The following is a 6,357-nucleotide window of genomic DNA, read 5'->3' as shown; positions in this document are numbered from 1 at the left end:
AGAATACAATAGGTATAATGTGAAAATAAAATATGAATGGGTTTTCAATAGTACCTAAAGTAGTGATTTGCTTTGTTATATAATAACGGATCCCACGAAGATTTTGTTAAGTTTTGTGTGATTGAAGTTTTCAAGTTTTGGGGGAGATCACGATGGATGAAGGAATAAGGAGTGGCAATATCCTAAGCTTGGGGATGCCCGAACACCCCAAGGTAATATTCAAGGACTCCCAAGAAACTAAGCTTGGGGATGCCCCGGAGGGCATCCTCTCTTTCTTCTACAACGTATCAGTAATTTTACTTGGAGCTATATTTTTATTCATAACATGATATGAGTTTTGCTTGGAGCGTCATGTATTATATGAGTCTTTACTTTGTTTGCTTTTTAGTTTGTCACAATAATCTTTGCTGGACACACCTTTTTGAGAGGGACACATATCTTTCGTGATTTGTTAGAATACTCTATATGCTTCACTTATGTCTTTTGAGCTAGGTAGTTGCTCTAGTACTTCACTTATATCTTTTTGAGCACAGCGGTGATTATATTTTGAAGAAATATATGAACTCTCATACTTCACTTATATCTTTTTGAGAGTTGATAATAGTAATGGTAATTTGCACAAGATATGAATTTGGTCCCAAAGTGATGAATATTCAAGAACGATATAATAAAAACTTTCATGTAGATCATTGGATATGATAAGTTTGATTCCTTGCAATAGTTTTTCGATATGGAGATGATAGTATGTGATTTATGCTAGTGAGTAATTGTGATTTAGTAGGAATATTGGTGTTAAGGTTTGTGATTCCCTATGCATGCACGTAAAGTCAATAGTTACGCAATGAAGTTATATCCTACTTATGGTGCATTATTCAGTGTTAGTTATTCTCAATGCATGTTTATGACCGTTTCATTTTTGGTTGGTCGCTTCTCAATCTATTTGCTAGCCTTGAGGGAGTCCTGGATTAAGGGGTCCTCGGGTGTCCGGGCTATGTGATATGGGCCGGACTGATGGGCCGTGAACATACAAGGTAGAAGACCTTCCCCCGTGTCCGGGTAGGACTCTTTTATGCGTGGATGGCAAGCTTAATGTCCGGATGTGTATTTTCCTTTCTCTGAAAACTGACCCTGTACAACCCTAGGCCCCTCTGGTGTCTATATAAACTGGAGGGTTTAGTCCGTAGAGGCTATCGGAATTCATATAGGCTAGACATCTAGGGTTTAGCCATTATGATCTCGAGGTAGATCAACTCTTGTAACCCCAATACTCATCAAATACAATCAAGCAGGACGTAGGGTTTTACCTCCATTAAGAGGGCCCGAACCTGGGTAAGCATCGTGTCTCCCTTGTCTCCTGTTACCTTCGATCCTCAGACGCACAGTTCGGGACCCCCTATTCGAGATCGGCCGGTTTTGATACCGATATTGGTGCTCTCATTGAGAGTTCCACTATGCCATCGACAGAAGGTTCGATGGGTCGTTTGATCATCATCAACAATGCCGTTTCCGAGGAAACTTTCCTCCCCGGTCAAATTTCTGTGTTCGGCGGCTTTGTTCTGCGTGCCAACTCAGTTGGCCACCTCGAACAGATCAACAGCTACGCCCGTGGTCATCAGATTAGTTTCGAGAACCTCAATTATGTCGATGATATCTGAGGAGATTTGATCTTCGAAGGGTCTGCGGCCCCGACTACCGCTCTGGCCTTAGATTCGGAGCAAATTGCCAGGTCCTGGGATGGGAGTTTGGAGCCCGCCGGACTCTCTGCTACGAAGCTCACTAGCTGTGACACCATGATAATTAAGTTATAGTAATTCCCTGCTAATGATGCCATGTCACCATGATTACTGTTGTTAAACTCACATTGATTCAAAACCGATTCAAAATTCAAATTTAGAATAAAGTGAAACAATAAATGTTTTCAAAAGTTAAAACTGTAATGTTCCCAATGTGACAAATAAATCGTAAGTAATTATGGTGGAGAATCCACATTATTATAAAGTAATTAAATTCACTAAAATGATTAAAACAACAACAAAAAATTAATTAAATGCCTTTTTGTATTTTATAAACTATTAAACTAATTTATTTAGTTGCCCAAATTTATGTGGCAGTAGTATATTTATTTAGACTAATTTAGGAACTACCTATGTATTTTATTTTAAACTAAATTAATGTGTAACTAAAAGAAAACATAAAAGAATAAGTAAAAGAAAATAGAAAAACCAAAGTTAAAGAAAAAACAACCACACTGTGCACTATGGCCCATCCCTTCTCCCGTGACAAGGCCCAACCCACCTCGCCATCTCTTTCTTCCTCTTCTGTTCACCGAGAACCGTGGCCATTGCTTGTACGTCCGTGGCCAGGATGGCCATGCGCCTGCCATCTGGTGGTACCCCGCGCGGTTAAGATTGCCCCCGATCCCCCTCGCCCCCGGGATGAACCCTAGCTCGCCCCCTTCGCGCCCCATCTCCCTCTCCCTCTGGATCCACCTCCACGAGCTCACCAGCGCTCGACCGTCGCCATGTCTTGGCCGTCATCGCGACCACCAGCTACCCGGCGCCGCACCACCAGGTCTAGGGGCCGAGCCATCACTGCCTTCGTCTTCCTCACCGTTTGATTGGAGCCGGAGATCATCACCGCCGTCGCTCGCGTCGTTCCCCTACACCGGCATCCGCCTCGGCCGCCACTTCGACCCGCTGCTCCGACGCCTCCCCAGCCCCCTCGAGCCCTCACACGGCTTCCACTATGAGCTCCTCCCCCAAATCCCCCTAGCCCATCCTCGATCCACCGCCGTAAGGTCTTCCCCGCGAGCTCGGTCGCCATGGCCGAACCTTCTGCGTCCGCATGCTCGTTGCTCCCTACCTCGCCCTATCGTGGCTAGGCCGCGCCTGTGCGCCCTCTGTCCACGCCACGAGCCCCCTCCCTCGATTGTGCTCGCCTACTTCCGTGTTGCCCGCTACTTCTGCTAGTACCGCTGCCTACTGCTTGCTGTCACCGCCACCCGCCCGTTGTCGTTGCTGCCTCTGTAGGATCGAAAGTATGTCTAGAGGGGGGGGGTGATTAGACTACTTGACCAAATAAAAATCTAGCCTTTTCCCAATTTTAAGTCTTGGCAGATTTTAACAACTTAGCACTAGTCAAGCAATCAATCTACACATGCAAGTCTAAGAGTATAGCAGCCGAATGTAAAACATTGCAGATGAAGGTAAAGGGATGAGTTTGGAGGGAGCAAACGCAATGTATACACGGAGATTTTTGGCGTGGTTCCGATAGGTGGTGCTATCGTACATCCACGTTGGTGGAGACTTCAACCCATGAAGGGTAATGGTTGCGCGAGTCCACGGAGGGCTCCACCCACGAAGGGTCCATGAAGAAGCAACCTTGTCTATCCCACCATGGCCATCGCCCATGAAGGACTTGCCTCACTAGGGTAGATCTTCACGAAGTAGGCGATCTCCTTGCCCGTACAAACTCCTTGGTTCAACTCCACAATCTTGTCGGAGGCTCCCAAGTGACACCTAACCAATCTAGGAGACACCACTCTCCAAAAGGTAATAGACGGTGTGTTGATGATAAACTCCTTGCTCTTGTGCTTCAAATGATAGTCTCCCCAACACTCAACTATCTCTCACTAATTTGGATTTGGTGGAAAGAAGATTTGAGTGGAAAGCAACTTGGAGAAGGCTAGAGATCAAGATTCATATGGTTGGAATGGAATATCTTGGTCTCAACACATGAGTAGGTGGTTCTCTCTCAGAAAATGAATGTTGCAAGTGTAGGAATGTTCTGATAGCTCTGTCCATGAATGAAGAGTGGGTGGATGGGTATATATAGCCTCCACACGAAATCTAACCGTTACACACAAATCAGCAAACTCGGTGGGACCGAATAATGAAACTCGGTCAGACCGATTTAGTTCAAAATGTGAACATTAGGCTTTTTGGTGGGACCAACATGTCAACTCGGTGTGACCGATTTCATTAGTGTTAGGACATAACGTAATCTCGGTGAGACCAATTACACAAACTCGGTGAGACCGATTTTGGTAATAAGCTAACCAGAGAGTTGGTCAGGCAAACTCGGTGGGACTGATTCGCTCATCTCGGTGAGACCAAAACATTACGAAGGGGAAACATAGAGTTTGCATTGCGAACTCGGTGGGACCGATCACTCATCTCGGTTGGACCAAAACGTTATGAAGGGAAACAGAGAGTTTGCAATCCCATCTCGGTGAGACCGAGATCCCTATCGGTCAGACCGAAGTGACTAGGGTTTGTGGCAGTGGCTATGTCAAATGAACTCGGTGGCGCCGGATAGAAAGTTTCAGTGGGGCCGAGTTTGACTTTTGGTTTGGGACATATGTGGATATGAGAAAGTAATTGAGGGTTTTTGGAGCATATCACTAAGCATTTTGAGTAAGCAACCCACTAAGCAACACCTCATCCCCTTTTAATAGTATTGGCTTTTCCTATGGACTCAATGTGATCTTGGATCACTAAAAGTAAAATGTAGAATCTTGAGCTTTAGAGCTCGAGCCAATCTTTTGTCCTTAGCATTTCTAGGGGTCCACAATTCTAATCCATGCCATGCCAATCATTGAGCTTTCCTGAAATATTTATCTTGAGATATCATTAGCTCAATGAGATATATGTTGTTAGGAATTACCAAAACCACCCAGGGATAGTTGCACTTTCAATCTCCCCCCTTTTGGTAGTTGATGACAACATATAGACCAAAGCTTCAACAAATGATCATAAGATTGAAATACATCGTCGCTTTGAGAAGTATGTGATAAACAAGAGCTCCCCCTAAATTTGTGCATTATTTAAAATTTGCTTTTGAATGCAAATGCACAATCGATTAGGATCATGGGTTACTCTTCCATGTGACATACATCTTGGTGGAGCGCTCAAAATGATGGAAATTAAAAGCATGCACTCATCACCAAGAAAAGTGAATGATCATATATGGGATATAAGAGATAATATCATCCAGGCAAGCATTAGAGTAGCATATGATCAAACATATCATCAAACAAGTATCTCACACAGACATAGAGTATCAACCAAGCACACAATAAAGTTCAACCAAAAGCAAGAGAGACAAAGAAGCAAAAACACACTCTCTCGAAGCCTATGATCTATACATTTATCCTCCTTTGGCAACAAGTTACCAAAAAGTTCAAAAATGCATAGTGTTATGCATCTCTCAGGCTTGGTCTTGGGGAGGTGGTGTAGAGAGAACTCCAAGGACGAAGGAATTTGTTGATGTAGTTGGAGCTGGTGGAGTGGGTGATGGAGGTGGTACTGAAGCTGTTGCTGCCGGTGCTGATGATGTAGCTCTAGAATCTAGTACTGGCATTGCAGCAGACCTCTGAGTGCTTGGCACACGCTGAAAAGCATCCGTAGTTGCCCTTCCTCTCCTCTCATCAGCTTCCTCCTAGAGCTGCTCAACTACAGTCTGTATCTCAGTCACCTTGAGGTCAAGATCATAGAATTTTGTCTCAACAATCCTTTCCAAGCTCTCTTGATTCTGAGTCTGGGTGGCCAAGCCCTTCTCAATCCTCAATGTTGCTTGTATCAGATAACCCAATAGATCTTGGTTGCTTTTCAGGAACACCTAAGATGCTTCCTCAGCAGTTGGCATCCTTGCAACTTTTTCTGCCTTTGCCTTGGCTCTCTTCTCCTGTGCTTGAGTTGATGAAGGTTCATTCTCATTCATCACAACTGTGTTATCTTCAAGTTCTGGGTGCAAAGGTAAGTGCTCCTTGTCCAATAGGCAGGTGCCTGTGCCCATCTTTGAGTTGATGAGCTCTTGAATGTGTGGAGCATACCCACAAGATCTTTTCTGGTCAGCAGCTGTCCTCTTGATTGTCTCTACAATCAGACTCGTGACCTTGAATTTTTGAGGTACATCAATGATTTGCAGCAAGTTAATGAAATGTCCTCTAATCATCTTGTGATCACCAGACTTGGGTAGCAAAGTATGCCTTAAGATGGTGTTGATAGTGGGTAGACCAGACAACAAATAGTGTACAAACCCAAACTTGTGTGTCTCCAAAGCTTTATCAGGGATCTCTTTGTACATGTTTGCCATAGAGTTGTGGTCTTTCTTCTTCTTGGCATACACATCTAAATCATCATCATGTTCCTCTGGGGCATTGATCAACTTGGCCCATTCTTCAACAATTGATTGGTACCTTGTACCTTCGGACATCCATACTATCCTTCCATCTGGATATAAATGAGCAGTGGAGTAAAATTGCATAACTAGCTCATCATTCCATTTGGTAAAATTTTGACCCACAAACTCATCAACTCCACAAGCTCTGAAGCTTTCATGTACACCTGGGAAGAA

The sequence above is a fragment of the Triticum urartu genome, chromosome 1A, assembly GCF_056163025.1.
Source record: "Triticum urartu cultivar PI428250 chromosome 1A, HENAU_Tu73, whole genome shotgun sequence".
NCBI lineage: Eukaryota > Viridiplantae > Streptophyta > Magnoliopsida > Poales > Poaceae > Triticum > Triticum urartu.
Note: the sequence above shows the minus strand (reverse complement) of the source record.